The sequence below is a fragment of the Odocoileus virginianus genome, chromosome 10 (genome assembly GCF_023699985.2).
Source record: "Odocoileus virginianus isolate 20LAN1187 ecotype Illinois chromosome 10, Ovbor_1.2, whole genome shotgun sequence".
NCBI lineage: Eukaryota > Metazoa > Chordata > Mammalia > Artiodactyla > Cervidae > Odocoileus > Odocoileus virginianus.
The window spans coordinates 35,322,926-35,341,395 of NC_069683.1; the positions used below are offsets into that span (position 1 = coordinate 35,322,926).

Sequence of the window (18,470 nt, forward strand, 5' to 3'; positions counted from 1 at the left end):
GCTGGCCCAGCACTTCATAAAGCCAGGCCTAGATTGCATAAATAAGATGTCTCTCTAACACGAGGTGAGTCTTGCAGGATTTATGTGCTCTGAGGCCCCCTTGCAAACAAGCTTAAACCAACAGGACCTGAGCCCCTCCCTTCTTTGAGCTGTGTGACTTGGCTCCAAAGGCTGGGGTAAAAGGCTGCTGTGTTTGCCTGGGGTTTGCCACTGGACGGGCAGAGGCATGTGTGGCCTTTGAGAGACCTGGGTCTCTGAGCCCTTTGGGGAAAGGATGGCTCTGGAGCAGAGACAGGAGGCCTCTGATATGTTCTGCTGGCTTCTGTGTAAAGGAAAACAGGTAGAGAGAGCCAGGAAGGGAACAAGGAAGGAAAGTCATTTACAGGAATGGCCTGAGCAGAGAAACCAAATGTGGGCTCCCGTCAGCATCATGAGTGGCCTGCTGCATAATTCACCCATTGCAGTTCTGTTTATGTGTCTGTTTTTAAGGTTAATCATTTGTTGGTTTGATCGAGGCCTCCTCCACTGATCACTTCTGTTAGCACATGAACAGTATGCCTGGTATGAAATGCAAACATCCTCATTTGGCAGACGCCGAGTTTGCTAAATTATCCTTCCAGCTGCAGATAAGTTGTGACATTTGTAATAAGTTGCCAGTCAGGAGGGGCGCCGCATATCCTTAGAGAAATTCACGGCTGAATTTCTCACCAGCATCAGTCCATAACTCTCTCTGAAAGAGAGAGGAAGTATTCTTTCTAGCCCAAGAAGGAAAACATTTGATAGAAGACTAGCCGCTCACCCTTGGGGTTTCAGGCTAGTCCATGAGCCCCCACTTGCCCAGACTCCCCCACTAGAGGTTTGCAATACACAGGCCAGACCAACACCTTATGGGAGTAGAGGACTTTCTGACCCGACACAGTGAAAGCTGTATCTTGGCTTTCCCAACAGCCATCTCTAAGGGAGTAGATAGATCCTAGCACTGAAGAGGGCCAGGAGTGGGACCAGACACTGACGGTATTGGAGGCCACATGTGGTAGGAAGGGCACTCTGCTTCCGTCTGAAGATTCAGAGATGGATCAGGCAAGGAGCTTTGTCTCCTTCATGAGCTGAGTGGGCTTGGATAAGTTAACTCACCTCTCCGAGCCTCAGTTTCTTTTAGGTCATGTAGAGTTACTAGCAAGAGCCTGGAAGGACATACATGGAAGACCTGGCATGCTATGATTTCCTGACAGAGAATAGCTATTGCTATCACCATTGCTGAAGTGAATCCAGTCAAGTGCCCACCCCCACTGCAATTTCCAACCAAACTTCTACCTGAAGGTTTGCAGTGATGCCATTGGCTGCAGGCACCATTTATCTTTCATTTCACAAAGATGTGATGTCAGCCTCTTTAGACTAGGACCTAGGCTGGGTTCAAATACCAATAAAATTGGCCCCTTTCCAGCCCAAAGTTGAGATCATCTGTGGGTAATTTTTGACAGAAAAAATTTCCTAATTATTTTTTGGATTTTTTTTTTTGTATTGAAGTATAGTTGATTTATAACGTTGTGTTAGTTTCAGGTGCACAGCAAAATGATTCAAGATTCCTTAATTATAAGTCAAAACTATTGCAATGCAACAGTATTCCCTGCAGGTTGAAAGGATTATGAGAAAACTTCACTACCTTCTCTGACAGTTTCAGCTTCATTTCCAGGCTTCGTTTTTTTTTTCTTCTTTTTTGTATATGTGTAATGTACATACAGAAAAGTACATCTAACATGAGCATACAGTCTGATGAACTGTCACAAGCTGAGCACCTCCATACAACGCCCATCATCACCAGCACTCCAGACACCCCACATAACCATAGTGCTGAATTCTAGATGTACACATTAATTTTGCCTGTTTTACTATTTTGACACTATCTTTAAAAGATTTTCTGTAAGGCGTTCTTGTCTTTCCTGGACTATTTTCACCTCATGAAAGTGAAAGTTGCTCAGTTGTATCCTACTCCTTGTGACCCCATGTACTATACAGTCCATGGAATTCTCCAGGCCAGAATACTAGAGTGGGTAGCCTTTCCCTTTCTCCAGGGGATCTTCCCAACCCAGGGATCAAACTCAGGTCTCTCACATTGCAGGCAGATTCTTTACCAGCTGAGCCACAAGGGAAGTCCAAGAATGCTGAAGTGAGTAGCCTATCCCTTCTCCAGGGGATCTTCCTGACCCAGGAATCGAACCAGGGTCTCTTACATTGCAGGTAGATTCTCTACTAACTGAGCTATCAGGGAAACCCTAGATAAAAAAGAGGTTTCCTTTTACATCAGGAAATTCCACCATTACATGGTTATCATTTATGATGAGCCCCTGAGGGCTGGGGCAAGTGTGCTTGATCAAAATCGGTGCTCAGTAAATTGAGTAAACGAATAATAATATTAGATCCCTCAACAGTCAACACAATTGAGCAAAAGGAGGATCATGAAAAACAGGTTCAGGGCAGGGAGTATGGTGATGGGTCTTAGAGGGAACTGTAGAGCAGACGCCTCTTTTCTAGGTCATTCTGTTCAGGCGGACTAGACAACCCTGGGCCCAATCCTGACTCACCAATGTTCTGTTGAATATCAGGCATTTTGTGCTGCCTTTAAACAGATTTCCTTGTTAAAAAGAAAAAAACTGACCACAACCAAACCAGGTCATCAAATATTAAATGAACGCCTACACTAGGTAAGAGGGACAATCTACTGAGTGCCAATTATGTACCAGGCACTCTGCTTCCCTCTGAAGATTCAGAGATGAATCAGGCACTCCTGCTGCCCAGAAATAGCTTAGAGGCTAAAGGAAGATAAAGGCACATAAGCAAACAACTGCAATATTAAAGTGTAGGAAGTGCTATAATCAAGTGTCATGGAACACAGGAGCAAATTTTGTTAAGAAATGCTACACTGAAGAGATGCCATTTGAAGAGGATCTGAAGAATGAGGGGTGTTTACTAGATCAACACAGGGGCAGGGCACCATAGGTTGAGCAAACAACAGGAGTATCAGTAGGGCTATTTGGTAGTAAGCACTCCTATGGGCACAGTGGTTGTTTACAGCTTATGTCTGCTGGGGTTAGTCATGGGCTAGTTGTGAGAGATCATGAATATTCACCGAAAGTACAAACAGGAAGACTAGAAAGGGCAGGCCATGCTGGGGGAATGGTGTTGAGTTACCAGCTCCTTGAACATCTAACCTCTGCTAAGGATGGCATGGAGGTGTTATACATGCCAACACTGACCACTCCTAAGCCCACATTAGACATTAGTAATAAATCACAGCACTCCTACTTGATTCACCCAGAAACAACCCCAGGATCCTGCTCTGCAAAGAGCTCTAGGCAGCAAATACAAATAATAGGAGTTGGCATCATCCTGGGTTGTACTTTGACTTCCATTGCCTCACCACCTCTTCCCTCATAAATGGCACAGAGTCTGGCTTCAATCCTCAATATTCCACTGAAACTGTTCTATCAAGAATCTCTATCAACTTCCTGCTCACCAAATTCAGAAGTCCTTCTGATTTGATACCACGCTCACTCCCTACTGGAAACCCTTGTTTCCTGCTCTATGAACCCAGTGTGCTGCTCTCTCCTTTATCCAGTGTCTTCAAGTTATATCTACACTTCCTTCCCACTGTTTCAGATCCTTTCTTCACTGTCAGCATCCTAGTCCAGGTCTTACTGATGGAACCTCCAAGTCAGAAAAGTTAGCCATCCATCCTCACACACCTTGAAAGAGAGTTGCCCTCCCATTATAGCTTCCTCATCAGTGCAGGTTGGCAGTGTTTAAAGCCTGGCTCAGCTTTGGGGGAATGAAACTATGGATTACTGAGGCCTCCTCCAGCCACCCTACAGCAACCTGTAATGCCCAGAACCATCTGATTGATTTAGTTCTTAGGAGCTTCTGTGATGGAAGACCCCGCTGAGCAAGAGGGTAGAAGCTACCAGCTGAAATAAAGTTTAGGGCTTATCTATTGATTTCAAATGATCTATGTCCCCTGAGGTCCAGCACACTGCACTTCTAGCAAGTGAATATAAAAAATGCACAAGCAACACACACAAATCTCATAAAATCCCACATGGATTTGCTACAGACGCCTGAATCTAAGTAATTCATCCATTTTGCAAAAGAAAAGCCACCACAAAATATCTAATATGGGTTTAATATACATGTGGGTTTTTTTCTGCAGGGAGATAATTTCAGATTCAGAATGATCAGGGATGATATCTAAATCCTATCCAGATGACTATTTCCCCAAATAGCTATAAGGAGACTCCAGAAAAACAATGGAGATTATCAGCCAACCAGTGATTCAGACACTGGGAGTAGGAGGTGACTCTCCAGAGTGCTTACATTGAAGGGTATTCCTGTCCCAGACTCAGGTTTCCTGGAGGAAGGCTAACAATGCATCAGCTGACACTATTGATTCCTGGTTTTGTTTTGTTTTCCTGGTAGAAAGTGCGGCATTTGTCTTAGATAAATTAAAAATGAAGTAGGTGAAAGAACTGAGTTGTTAGAAAAGTGAAGGCATGTGAAGAAATTCACAAGACATTGCCAAGCAGATAAAACTTCTAGTTGATGGGCAAGAAAATGCTCAGGAGACCTGCAGCTGGCCAGACTGGTATGCTGGCAGCAGGTATGCCCTGGAGACTTACAGCAACGGAGAAGGGTGGAGAACTGGTCATGTAAGATGGCCTGCTGGCCCTCTCTCAGGCAGTCAGACAATCCTCTGCTCCTCCCCAGACCACACTTTTGCTTCTGTATCTTCCACGCTAGGTACCCCAGACAAGGAAAAGTGCAGGGCAAAATCTTCCAGGTATGTTTCCCATGGAAAGGGCATCTCTCTGTGAGGCAGCCTCTCCCTTGCAGAGGCTGTTCTGCATATATGAAAATGTGGACAAACAGAAGCAAAAGTGCCCAGTGACTTAGGGCTGGCTGCCTTGGCTTTGTTAGTCACGGCCATTATATGGACACTAGCATTTGATAATGAGTAGATAATGAGAAGATAAATGAATTTTTCCATGAATGAAAATGTCAACTTTTTAAAAGTTGCTCATTCATTAAAAACAAAAGAAACTATTGAAATAAACATTTATTAAAGACTTACTTTATACCAGGAACATTCAAGTTCCATAAAAATCCATGAAAGGCACATTTTCCCCATCTTATAAGAACACTGAGTCTCAGAGAAAAACCCTGAACTGAGTCAGTCTCCCAACCAGCAGCCCCAATGCACTTTGTTTTTTATTCTTTCTCCTTTCTTTTTCTCTTCTTCCTCCTCCTTCTCTTCCTCTGCTTCAACTTCTTTCTCTCCACTTCTACTTTTTAGTGCCTTATATTTATACAAGCTTTATTAGGCACAAAGATTAAAAGATCAGCTATTTCTATGTGCTGGGCTGTGCTTACTCACTCAGTCGTGTATGACTCTTTGTGACCCCATGGACTGTAGCCCGCCAGGCTCCTCTGTCCATGGGATTTTCCAAGTAAGCCTAATGGAGGTGGTTGCCATTTCCTACTCCCGGGGATCTTCCCAACCCAGGGATCAAACCCGTGTCTCTTACATCTCCTGCATTGGCAGGTGGATTTTTTATCACTGCACCACCTGGGAAGCTCAACTACTTCTATAAACCTTATAAAAACATCCTGCTCCACCTCCAGCCCTGCCTCCCAACATTTCCCAAGGCAACTGCTTTCAATTCTTCTGGCTTCTGCTCTTAGTATATACTCCCTTTCTTTATATAACATATAACATGAAGAAGTGGAGTGAAGTCACTCAGTCTTGTGTGCATGGACTCTTTGCGACCCCATGGACTATAGCCTGCCAGGCTCCTCTGTCCATGAGATTTCCAGGCAAGAATACTGGAGTGAGTTGCCACTTCCTTCTCCAGGGGATCTTCCCAACCCAGGGATCAAACCCAGATCTCCCACATTACAGGCAGACTCTTTACTGTCTGAGCCACCACATATCTTTATATTACTTCTTCCTAATTGTTTAGGTGAAAGCATTATCTATTGACTTTCCCTAGTAGAAGATAAAGATTTAACTCTCACAAACATACTTTGCCTCCCCTTCCCACTCATTTCTAGCTATGATTTCTGAAAATGACTTTGTTCTATACCCACAATTAATAGTTTAGGTCGGTATAGAATTCCAAGTTAAAAACCATTCCCCCTCAGAATTTTAAAGGCATTGTTCTCTTTTCTTCTAGTTTCCAACATTGTTTTTGAGTGATCTTAAGCCATTGTGATTCTTCTTCCCTTGTCTTTTCTGTACAGGAGCACAAGAGTTTGCAAGCACTTCACTTTGTCCATGGTGTTCTGAAAATTCACCTATATATGTCTTGCTATTAGTCTATTTTCATTCATTATGAGAAGCAGTCAGTGGGCCCTCTTAATCCTGATATTACAAAACATTTTCTTGTATTATTTCTTTGATGATTTCTCCTTTCTTATCCATCCTTTCTATCTGGAACACCTATTATTTGGCTCTTGGACTTCCAGGACTGATGTACTACCTGGCTTTTCTCTCCTGCTTTCCATCTCTTTGTCTTTTATTTCCACAGTCTAAAAGATTACTCCAATTTTAACTTCCAGCATATCTGCAGAGTGTTTCATTTTTGTTAGCATGTTAATTTTGTTAATTCCCAAGAGCTCTGACTGTGATCTTACTTTCGTAAAAACATCTTCTTCCTGAACACAGTTTCTACTCTTATCTCTCTGAAGGTATTGAATAATTTTTAAAATTTCATTTTCCTGGATTGTCTGTTTCCTTTAGGTTTTTCTCGTTTGTTTGTTTCACATCTCTTGCATATTGTTTCCTGACGTTCTTTTGGGGTGTCTGGTGATCCTCAATCATGCCCTCTTATTTAAGGGCAGGGCACTAAAGATTTGCTGGAAATTCTGCAGAGGGGGAATGTTGTGACTATGAGCCTTACAGTGGAGCAATCTAGATGGGTCATTTTGAGGGGAAACATACATTATTAATGTTTTCTTAGTGTTTTAGTTTTTCAGCACAGTTAACTCTTTCTACATTGAGAAGAGTTTTTGTTTTACACTTTACCATTTCAAAGTTTCATGACATCAGCCACCAGAATACAAAAAAAGTAGGCTCTTTGCTTTGTATAAAGAGGAAAGTAATACATTTCATTAAAAGTTCACTTTGACCAAAGAAGAGACAACATTCAATGGAAAGCTACACACAGGAGGACCCAAGAAAATCCAAGTTTCACAGTGCTTCCTACAGTAAGAAGGATTGATTCTACCAGCTTTCCAAGCATTAATGGTGCAGTGGTAAATTATCCACCTGCTAATGTAGGAGATGCAGGAGATGTGGATTCTATTCCTGGGTGAGAAGGATCCCCTGGAGGAGGAAATGGCAACCCACTCTACCCCACTCTTTTCTTTTTTTTTAGTTGGAGGCTAATTACTTTACAATATTGTAGTGGTTTTTGTCATACATTGACATGAATCAGCCATGGATTTACATGTGTTCCCCATCCTGATCCCTACCTCCCTCTGCACCTGATTCCTCTGGGTCTTCCCAGTGCACCAGGCCTGAGCACTTGTCTCATGCATCCAGCCTGGGCACCCCACTCTTTTTGAAAGACTGATCAGGTTTCCCAGAGAAGACTCTTCTTATCACATGAAAGTGAAAGTGAAAGTCGCTCAGTTGTGTCCAACTCTTTTCAACCCCATGGACTAGTTCATGGAATTCTCCAGGCCAGAATACTAGAGTGGGTTCCATTCCCTTCTCCAGGGGATCTTCCCAACCCAGGGATCAAACCCAGGTCTCCTACATTGCGGGTGGATTCTTTGCCAGCTGAGCCACCAGGGAAACCCAAGAATACTGGACTGAGTAGCCTATCCCTTCCCCAGCTGATCTTCCCGACCCAGCAATCAAACTGGGATCTCCTGCATTGCAGGAAGATTCTTTACCAACTGAGCTATCAGGGAAGCCCCTCTTACCACATGACTAGAGCATAAAAATTTTCCTGCCCCCTGTTCTAGGAACAAGTGGAAGATAATGGCTGAGGATGTCTCTATACCCAGTGTAAGACAGGCTTTCACTTTATCCTGCTGTTTTCAGTATGGCATCCCACTCGGCTAGATGTTCCTTAGCCCCAAATCCTGTTTTGCTCTCCTGAAAGAATAAATCTTCAGTCTTCTGTCAAAGTTGGTGGTGGGCGGTAGCATTTATTTACCTGACTCCATGCAGTAAAAGAGGAAACTGGAGGGTCTAACTGCTTCTCAAATGGACTTTCAACCAGTCCTCTCGCTTTTAGTCCTGATCGTATCTACACCTTTCAGCAGTAGCTGCTAGCAATGTAAATATGGAAGAAGTAGAGATTACAAAGATACTTCTAGAGTATTGTCTGTTAGGAAGGGAATGAGAATGAGATCATGATGGAACAAAGGACAGCAAAGGTGTGCTTGAGGGACCTCAGGTTCAAATAAGAGGTTCAGTGTTGGTAACTTAATGAGAGCTTTGGAGGGCAAGGATATTTCTGAACCAACAGGACAGACTTGGAGCTTGAGATATTGAGCATGAATCAGAACCAAATGATGAGGAGGCTCCAACAGAAGGAACCAAAGAAGAACCTTTTCAGCTACCACCCCAAGAGACCCATCTCCTCTCCTAAGCCCTTAGGTCACATGTGGACAGAATCCCTTAAGGATAGATAAGAATGGCCAGAGCTTTTTAAAAGGGGGAAAGGCATTGAATACACCAAGTGAAAATGCAACTGGTGCTCAGGGCCCCGAGTCTGATCTTTTGCTAACAGGCCAAGTCTCCAGGCTCCCTTCCCTTAGCACTTCCAGCTTTCACACCCTGACCTTCATCCCTATTTATTACCTGAAAGTATCAAGGAGATGACCACTGCAAGGGCTGTCGCAGAATGTATCCTCTATCTTCTAGGACTGCCTAAACTCCCTTCAATAGGAGAAAAAGCTCTTCCAATCCCACTCAGAGATGAACAGTATGCCAGTTTCCCTGGAGACTCAGTGGTAAAGAACTCACTGCCAGAGCAGAAAATGCATGTTCGATCCCTGGATTAGGAAGATCTCCTGGAGAAGGAAATGGCAACCCACTCTAGTAATCTTGCCTGGGAAATCCCATGGACAGAGGAGCCTGGCAGGCTACAGTCCACAGGGCCACAAAAGAGTTGGACATAACTGAGCGACTAAACAATGACAACAAAGTTTCTCTGGGCGGGTAGACAAATTGGGTTCACTGAAGTCCGAAAAGAACCCAGGTTTTACAGTCAGGTTTTGAATCTTGGTTCTACATTTGGTTCAAACTGTGTGGCTGCGGCAAGTTACTTAGCCTCTTTGAGTCTAAGTTTCTATACTTTTAAAATGTAAAGAATCATATTCATCTCCTAAGATTTTCCTGAGGATTACACATACAGTATTAAAGTACCTCATAGAATTATTTGGCATGCGATAGATAGTCAGTAGCAGTAAAAGTAGCAGTAGGTAGAGAAGGAAATGGCAACCCTCTCCAGTAATCTTGCCTGGAAAAATCCCATGGACAGCAGAGCCTAGCAGGCTACAGTCCATGGGGTCGCAAAAGAGTAAGACACAATTGAGCGACTCGACAACAGCAGCTAGCAGTAGCAGTAATGATGCTTCTGTTGCTGATGCACAAAAGAGCCAGAAACACAAAAAGCACCCTCCCGAGTCTACTAGTTTCTTTGTGGGCTGGACTGTATGTATCAGTAAGACACTGTGGGTGGAAGAACTGCATGTCCTACACAGCAGTCACATGCATCCCCTGGTGTTAACTATGGGTGCAGTGCAAATTAACTGCAGTTTCTCAAAAAGTATTCTTTGGTTTTAAATAAGCACCTTAATTGAATTTTAGTTCACAGAATTGATAAGGGGAATTACTGATATACATTTTCTAGATTCTGATGCTGCAGACAGAAAATTTTAATGTTGTTGATCAGTGACACTCACTGGCAAAGTGCAGCATGGCAGCCTAGCTCCATTAGACACGGTCAGAGGGGACAACTGCCAGGAAGAATCTCCCAGAGGGTGTAAGTAAATAGGGGGTGGTAGATTAGAGACCTCCAAGCATGGCAGAACACATTATCTTAGCAAGAGGAAAGTGAATAAAACACTAAGGGGAGTAAAGCATGTAATCAAGAAAATTTTTACAGTCTTGAAATACTCACATAAACACCCTGGGATGCCACAGAAGAGCACTTCACGCAAACATCTCTCTTAACAAACATTTTCCCTCAATTATTCTCCATTTTACAATGGAAATCAATAAAAAATAGTGTGTGTGTATATATATATATGTATATACATATATATGTATAGTATAACTGAATTTATAACTAAGTATAACTGAATCATTTTGCTATATACTTGAAACTAATGCAACATTGTAAATTAACTATGGTTCAATTTAAAATAGGATGAACTACAAAAATTCACTTTTCAGTCAACCTATAGCACACATCTCTTATTAGGCAAGGAATAGTACTACATTGGGCTTCCCAGGTGGTGGTGGTGGTGGTCAAGAACCCACCTGTCAATGCAGCTGACATAAGAGACTTGGGTTCAATCCCCGGGTCAGGAAGATCCCCCGGAGGAAGGCAGAGCAATCCACTCCAGTATCCTTGCATGGAAAATCCCATGAATAGAGGAGCCTGGCAGGCTGCAGTCCATGGAGTCCCACAGAGTTGGACACGACAGAAGCAATTGAGCACGCAATTCATACATTTGGCCTGGAGTAGCTTTGCAACATGTAAAATTAACTTCATGCCAATTTGAGATCACAGTTCTAAGAATATATATTGCCTTACATCACTACACAAGGAATTGTTGCTTTAAGGTTTTAGTTTGAAAAACTTAAAACCTATAGAAAAGTTGAAAGAGTAGCACAATGAATATCTGTATAGCCATCACTTAGATTTATCGGTTGTTAACATCTTACCACATTACTCATGCTCTCTCTCCTTGTTACTCCACCTCTAAATACAGCATCAATTATCACCTAAATACCAGGCATTCTTGTACATTAATATAATACCATTGTCATTCTCAATGAGTTTAACATTGGTAGAATGAATTATCTTATATACCTTCTGTATTCAAATTTTCCCTGTTATTCCAATAAAGTTCTTTATAGCTCTTGTTAGTTTTCCCAGTTCATGATCAAATCAGAGATAAAGCATTACATTTCATTGTCATATCTTTTTGGTCTCCTTTTAGTCTAACATAGTCCCGCTGAACACATACATACACATACATCCTTTTTCTTTTTTCTTTCAAAACATTTATAGCTTTAGAGTTTATGCTATTTGATTTTAAGGCTATCTTATGACGTGAATGTGTCTGATTAATTTATCTTTATTACATTCAGGTCAATTTTTTTGACCTGAATACTACATAAATGATGCGTCCTTCCCATTGCACTCCATCAAAAATCACATTGTCCCATTATTGGTAATGCTAAGTGTGATCACTTGATGGAGATGGTGTCTGCTATGTTTCTCCACAGTAAAATCACTTTGTTCCTGTGTAATTAATAACTAATGTGTGGGGCTGTTACTTTGAGGCCATGTAGATATCTGCGTCCCCAAATTGTTGTTGTTTTTTAATCACTGCAATTATTGTGATCACTCCCTAACAGATTTGAGCAGTAATGGGGGACAAAGGCATGGTCTTCATTCACTCACTATCTCTGTAAATCCCATTTAGCACTGGTTAATGATAATGAAGCCTTTGGCACTTTTTTTCCTAGATGCACTTACAGGATAGAATTCCATTTAAAAAATGCATTACACCAAAGCACAGTGAAAGCAATTACCAATACTCAATTACTCTGGCATCACTTCATCACTGGAGATACTCTTAAATGCAATGCAAGGGCAATTTTGAATATCCTGAAGGTGAAAGTTGGCCTACAACAGCAGAGGCTCAGAAACCCTCAGTGGCTCCCAAGAACTACCCAATACATCCTCAAACCCTTACCTTGGCATTTAAGGCCCTAGAGGATCTGGCCACACAGTTCATCCCCTCTCCCATGCCTCCCTTTCACATCCCCACCATGCTGAACTGTCCTCTTCTTCTTAGATACCCCTTCATGCTCTTCCCATGCTCATCTGGATTCCTTTGTCTTGAACATTCTGATCTCCATCAGAGAATTTACAGATGCTTTTACTCAGATTTGAAGGCAAGGTCAAATGTGTGCTCTTTCCATAAGCATTTGTTCCAAAAGTAACCTCTCCCTCGTCTGAGTTCTCTTTACCTGGGAAATGAGAGCCCTCGGTACCTGCCCTCAGAACAGCCTCGTTCTGTCTGTGGCTTCTCTTCCCATAAGGCTGAAATCAGAGCTGCGGTTTCTGAACAGTACCCTGAGAATGTGTTCAGAACATCAATGATGTTCAAGTACCAAAACATTTTTGAGAAAATTTGATATCTAAAAAAAAAAAAATGTAAGCATTTAAGTAGTTATCATGAGAAAAATTAGAACTGGCTGGTATTCCTCATAAATATTTATAATTTAATGTATTTTTATTTTGAATTACATATGGGGAAGAGGAGAAGAGAGAACTGTCTTTCTTAGGACCCCATATATCTTAATCTAGCCTGGGCTGAAAACTCCAGCAACAGAATTCACAATATTTCTTCCCTAGCCCCAGGCCCAGCACAATGTGCTATGCATGGTAACTGCTCAATAAGTAGCTACTGAATGACTGAGACAAAACTAGGAATTACAATTGTTTTGCTCCCTTGAAGATGGAATGTCTCTCCCTAGCTCTCCTATGCCCCTCATCCAAGGCATAGCTCATCCCAAGAGGCCCTCTGTGGCTACCACATTAGAGAACAAAGAATGGCCATGGGCCTTCGGCTTCAGGCTTGCATACTTGAATTCAAGACTTTCATTGGCCTGTGTTCTGCACATATACAGAATTATTCCCACAATTTTTGCATGTTTACATATTCTCTATAACCCATCCATGAAGTCCAGGTGAAGAACTCTCGCTTTTAAATCTTCCCAGTAGCTTAGCAACCCTGGGTTCTTAGCAAACTTCTTCCTCAAGGTCCCCAAAGCAGAAGCCAATTTCTCCATCTGAAACCTCCTGCCCCCATGGGGTCAGAGCTGAGCTCTGTCTCCCGGGCAGGAATAAACAGTTAACACAACCCCAGGGCCAAGTGGCATGTGACCTCACACACAGCGTGGAGGACTGTCTGCCCTGTGGCTGGGCGCGTGCGACCCCTGTCACAGCCGTCAGGCTCTGCCTGACCCAGACCGGCCAGCAGGACAGACTGCTGTCTTTGTGGGAGGAGTTCATGGCGCTCTGTCACTCACAGGCATTCTCTCCGGGTTTCACTCAGAGATGGAGGGACGCATCTGAGTGCTGTAGAAATCCCTCATTCCGAGTGGGCCCAGGAATTTGGGATGAAAGGTGTGGAGGGGGGAGTCTCATCGAGGGGACGTGTGTGCAAACACACACAGGCATACACAGTTCTTTCTGAGCCCAGGGAAGTGACAGCAAATGAGCCATTTCCTCAGGATGGCTCAGCCCAGCTCAGAACTTATTGTGACATAATTTAAGTCACAGGGTTTTCATCCCACCTGGCACTGTGTGTAGGGACTGTGTCTAGAAGGTGCTATGGGGGACTAGACAGCCCCCGAGGTCTGGGCTCATCATGTGCCCTAACCCAGTAGTATATCCACACCTGACTACTCTCTTAGCCCATCTAGCCAAGCAACCAGGACGCAGGTGACATGGCCAGAAAAAGGACATCTCTCAACAAAGTCCCAGAATGAAGGTAACTCCTCTCATCACTCAGGTGGCCCCTGACTGTTGGGGGGAGGAGCCTTCTTGTGTGGGGGGTGTGTGTATGAGTTTACGCATCAACAGGCCCCCAGTCCAAGGGGTCCCAAAGAGTCGGTCACATGACTGAGCACACACGCATGTACCCTCTGGACCATAGAAACACTGGAGAAGAAAAACGTGACCTGAGGAAAAAGAAGAGCAGCTACTTTAGAATCACAGACACTTGGACCCGGATTCAGGTCTAGACTCCTGTGCCTGCTCCCTGTGTGACCTCAGGGAAGGCACTTCATGTCTCTGAGCCTGTTTTCTCTTCTGTGACAGGGGAATCAGAACCTGCCTCTGAGGTCTGGTAGAAATAAATGTGAGGATTGAAGGCGAGGTGTCAGCACCATGCCTGGTACATCACAGATGGTCGAGACCCATCTGTTGCGTTTCTGTCCCTTGCTCTGGTCTATGCAACTCCTGATGGGATCATCCAAGTGAAAAATCTGGCTCCGGCTTTTTAACCCCCCCATCGACCCCAGAGTCTACCTGTTTTATGCTTCCACATCCTGTAAGAGGCCAGTGACTGGCGCCGCTCAGAGCTCTCCCAAGCTCTCAGAGAGGACTTGGGTGATTAAACTGGGGACACTGAGTTTCCCCAAATGTAAAGCTGCCTCTCGCTATGCATCACCAGCAGAGCCAGACCTGTCTTCCCTGCCAGACCCCAAGCTCCTGCTTCTTGAACAATCTAATCCATTTTGTTCAAAGCAAGAGGCAAGAGGGCTTTAAGTAATAGGAAGGCAGTTTTCCTAGGACATTCACATAGTCACAGTAAAGCAGTTTATGTCGCCAGCGGCATTTCTTCTGGGATTGTTCACAAGGAACATGACTTAGTTTTTTGCAGCACTTTAAAGACTGTTGTTCTTTTGTTGTAAGTGGGACTGAAAATGGGTTTCTAGGTACCTACAGGGTCCCGTTTGACTGATTCTCATGGGACTCCTAAAAAGAAAGCATCAAGCTTGAATGGGTCCCGGATGGAAAGTGGGCCAAATGGTGAGTGAGCAGCTCAGACCCTGAGTGCTGGACCTTCCACGGTCTAAAGGTGGGGGGTGGTCACTGAGAGTGAAGGGGACCCTCTCCATGGGAGATGCCTTGTGAGCACAGAGGAGGGGGTCAGAACAAGAAGGGGAGCTTCCTAGAACACCCTCACTTAAAGAGAATCCTAGATTCAAACCCACCTGATGAGTCCCATATTACAGATGGGGGAACTGAGGCTCAGAGATGTGAGGTCACTGGTCCAAGGTTATGCAGCGAGTAAGTGCTGGGTCCTGGGTTCCAGCACTCACACCTGCAGCTGCTGCACCAGCTGGACATGTCAGGGGAATTGCCTCCGACTTGTAGACCGAGGCTCCCCACGTGGAATGACCAAGACTCCAGCCCTTTATTTCACGGCATCCTGAAACCCTGCCAGGAAGCAGCTCCCCTGGGCACTGGTTTTGCAGTAACGGTGGGCGACAGCCTCCTTGGGGGCTAAGAGTCACGAATTCCGGCACATCTGAGTGTAGATAAGGAGAAAAGCAATCACAATTTTTTTCCAAATGTGAAATTTCACATTTACTATTACTTTTCACTGATCTGACTGTGGCCACAAGTCACTGGTCTTGTGTCCAGGGACGTGGGGATATACCCAAGGTCATACACCTGTAAGTGGCAGAAGCCGGTCTCTGTCTGCATCCGAGACTCCTGCTCTTTCCAGCTGACCTCCTTTTCAGATGCAGCAACTAAGCCCACACGGCCCTACCCTCACTCAGATAACACAGAGGGCAGACACACCAAGCATATAAACAGAAGGGGGTCTCAGATGGCGATAAGTGCTGCTGAGAACAATGAGGCAGAGTAAGGAGACGGAGATGGACAGGCCAGCAACTATTTGATGAAGGTGGTTGGGGAAGGCCTCTTCAACAAAGCAAACAAAACCTGAGCAGAGACCTGGGGGAAGGGAGAGAGGAGGAGGGCAGCCACCTGGCTTTCAGGAAGGAAGAGCAATCCAACCCGAGCAGCAGGTGCAGGGACCCCGGGGGACAGGGGGAGAGTGCTTGGTGAGGGGAAGGAAGAGCGAAAGGCCCCATGGCTGGGACTCAGGAGTGACGGCGAGAGTGGGGGCAGAGCTGGATCCCGCAGGTGGGAGAGGAGCCTGTCTGCAAGGTGCTCTGACAGAGCGGAGGGCCGGAGTTCCTCTCCGAGCCCAGGGCCCTGGCCAGGTGTGCTGGTGTCAGGACAGGGATGCAGAGGGGCTGAGGCTTCTGGGAGGTGTAGCAACGTGGGCAGGTGCTTTGGGACTCAGGAACTGGGCTTCCAGGAGGAGGAGAACAGGGTGAGGCCTCTAAGAGCTGGGAAGACCAGGGAAGGAGTCCATGTAGAAAGGTTGGGACCAGGTCCAAGCAAGAATGGCTGTAAGATGAACCTGCACCAGAGCCTCCTTCTAGCTCCCACTCTGCTTGGGAGTGGCCAGAGAGCTGTGACATAGACCCAGCTGCAAGGGAAGATCACACAGGGACAGGGAGCCAAGCATCCTGTGTGAAGTAAAACACTCAAAAGCCAAGTTCTTATACCCTGAAAAGGCAATTGGAATCTCCTCCAGGTGGCCCTGTCCCTGGACTGTTGAAGAAAAGGAGACAGGGAGAGTGTGTGTGTGTGTGTGTGTGTTACTTGCTCAATTGTGTCCAACTCTTTGTGACTCCATGGACTGTAGCCTGCCAGGCTCCTCTGTCCATGGAATTCTCCAGGCAAGAACACTGGAGTGGGTAGCCAGTCCCTTCTCCAGGGGATCTTCCTGACCCAGTGATCAAACCCAGGTCTCCTGCATTGCAGGCAGATTCTTTACCATCTGAACCATAAGGGAAGCCTGAAGAAAAGGAGGCCTGGACTTAAATTCTCCGTTTTGCATAAGAGGTCTTAGAAAAGTCAACTGACCACTCCCCAAGTCTCCATTTCCTATAGGTAACAAGCCCCACCCCATGGGTGTATCACGGGGGATACACGTGATTGAGCCCCCAGAAGACCCTCAGTAAAGGGTGGTCATCCCTGCTACCACTGCAGCATATGGATGGACTAAGACAGATGCCAAGGACTTGACTGATGTCAGCTGACCCAGTTACAAGGCGTCAGAGGTCAGCTCTGTGAAACAGATCATGCAGTGATCACTGCGGCCCAGGGGCAGCCAGACAGCCCAAGAGAGATGGGAGACGAGGCTCCACCCACCCAGACCTGCTGAGATTCAGCACTCCCATCTTTCACTGCTGTGCTGAGAATGCTCGTTCCCACCCTGGAAGAAATAAACAGAGGGGACTGGGGGTGGGGGGAGGTCTATATGAATACATAAATCCATATGTGCACACGTATGGATTTATTGTAGTCAGTTAAAGGGAACATTTGTGGTGTTTTAGCTATCCTCAGACAACTAAAGACCAAGGGACCCTCACATACAGCCCTGGCATCCCTGGTCTGGCTGGTCCTAAAACAATATTTAAATAAAAGCAGTCACTCCCTTCTCTATCCCTTGAGAGACACTAGCTGCCTGGATGAAGCTGGCAGCAACAGAGCTCCTGCCCCAACCCTCAGGCCCAGTGGCCCACCCCTACTGAGTCACCTGGGTCCCCTTTTCTCGTCCCCTAAGATTCCTGTCACAGTCCCCGAGTTTCAAATCCTGCTCAGAAGGCTTGACAAATGATTGTAACCAAAGTGAGAACACTGATAATCTTGCAAAATGAGCCTCCTAGGAAAAGGATCTGCACTTTCTCAATCTTACCAGCTTTAGCTGAAGAGGTGATGCTGTAATGGGGGGACTTTACACAGGCTTCCCCATGGCCAGGGCCTCCTCTGGCCTGGTTTAACAGCTCTGCTCTGAAGGCCTGCCTCCTGCCAGCAATCTCCAAGGTGGCAGAACCTTAGAGATGCCAGTAGAAGGATGACATCCTCAGATACAATGCCGGGCTCCAGAGAATGTTTCAGGAGCCATGGGATTCCAGGTTCTTTGAACATGATTGCCCAAGACCCTGCCTATCCCCAAGCTGGGACCCCTCTCACCAACCAGCCCAAAGCCCTTTCTGTGCCATTAGACCAATACAGACAGCAACTGCATTTCATGGTTGAAAAAGCCAGTGACGGGATAAGTGGTGTTTGTTATCTAACCAAATTGTAGAGGAAATGATGTGTGAATGAGAAAATTCTAACACAACCGTGGATCCCTTCTGACAGCTTCGATTATGGTTTTGTTTAGTTAAGCACTTTTGCATTCTAATGAACTGTCTTATGGAATTATTAATTGGACCTGGGATTTCCAGGGCTTTTCCACTGCTCTAACTCCTTCCTAGTGGAGATGACATGTCTTTGGGTATCTTGACTACAAAGGTTGGTTTTCCACTTGAAAATCCTGAGGCTAAAGATCAGAATAAACTAAATTCAGACATGCAAGCTGAAATAGGTAGAGTAGCTTTTGGTCTTTCTACCAAGTTGAGGACACAGAGAAGCAAATTCTTGAAATTGTAGGGATATAGAATAAGACCAATTCAGGGGCACTGATCTGTGGCTTTTCATTAGGAAAGGAGTCCAGTTGAGAAATCAGTCAGAACCAGTGGCTCAATTGTCCAGGAGCCAAGCGCTAGTCATCTGAGA

At 45.0% G+C, this 18,470-nt stretch overlaps 1 protein-coding gene across 1 annotated transcript in view; it reads right to left on the reverse strand.

Moving 5' to 3' along the window:
- Positions 1-18,470, reverse strand: part of GALNT18 (polypeptide N-acetylgalactosaminyltransferase 18) — a 342,383-nt gene that overhangs the window by 226,343 nt on the left and 97,570 nt on the right. The window lies entirely within an intron of this gene.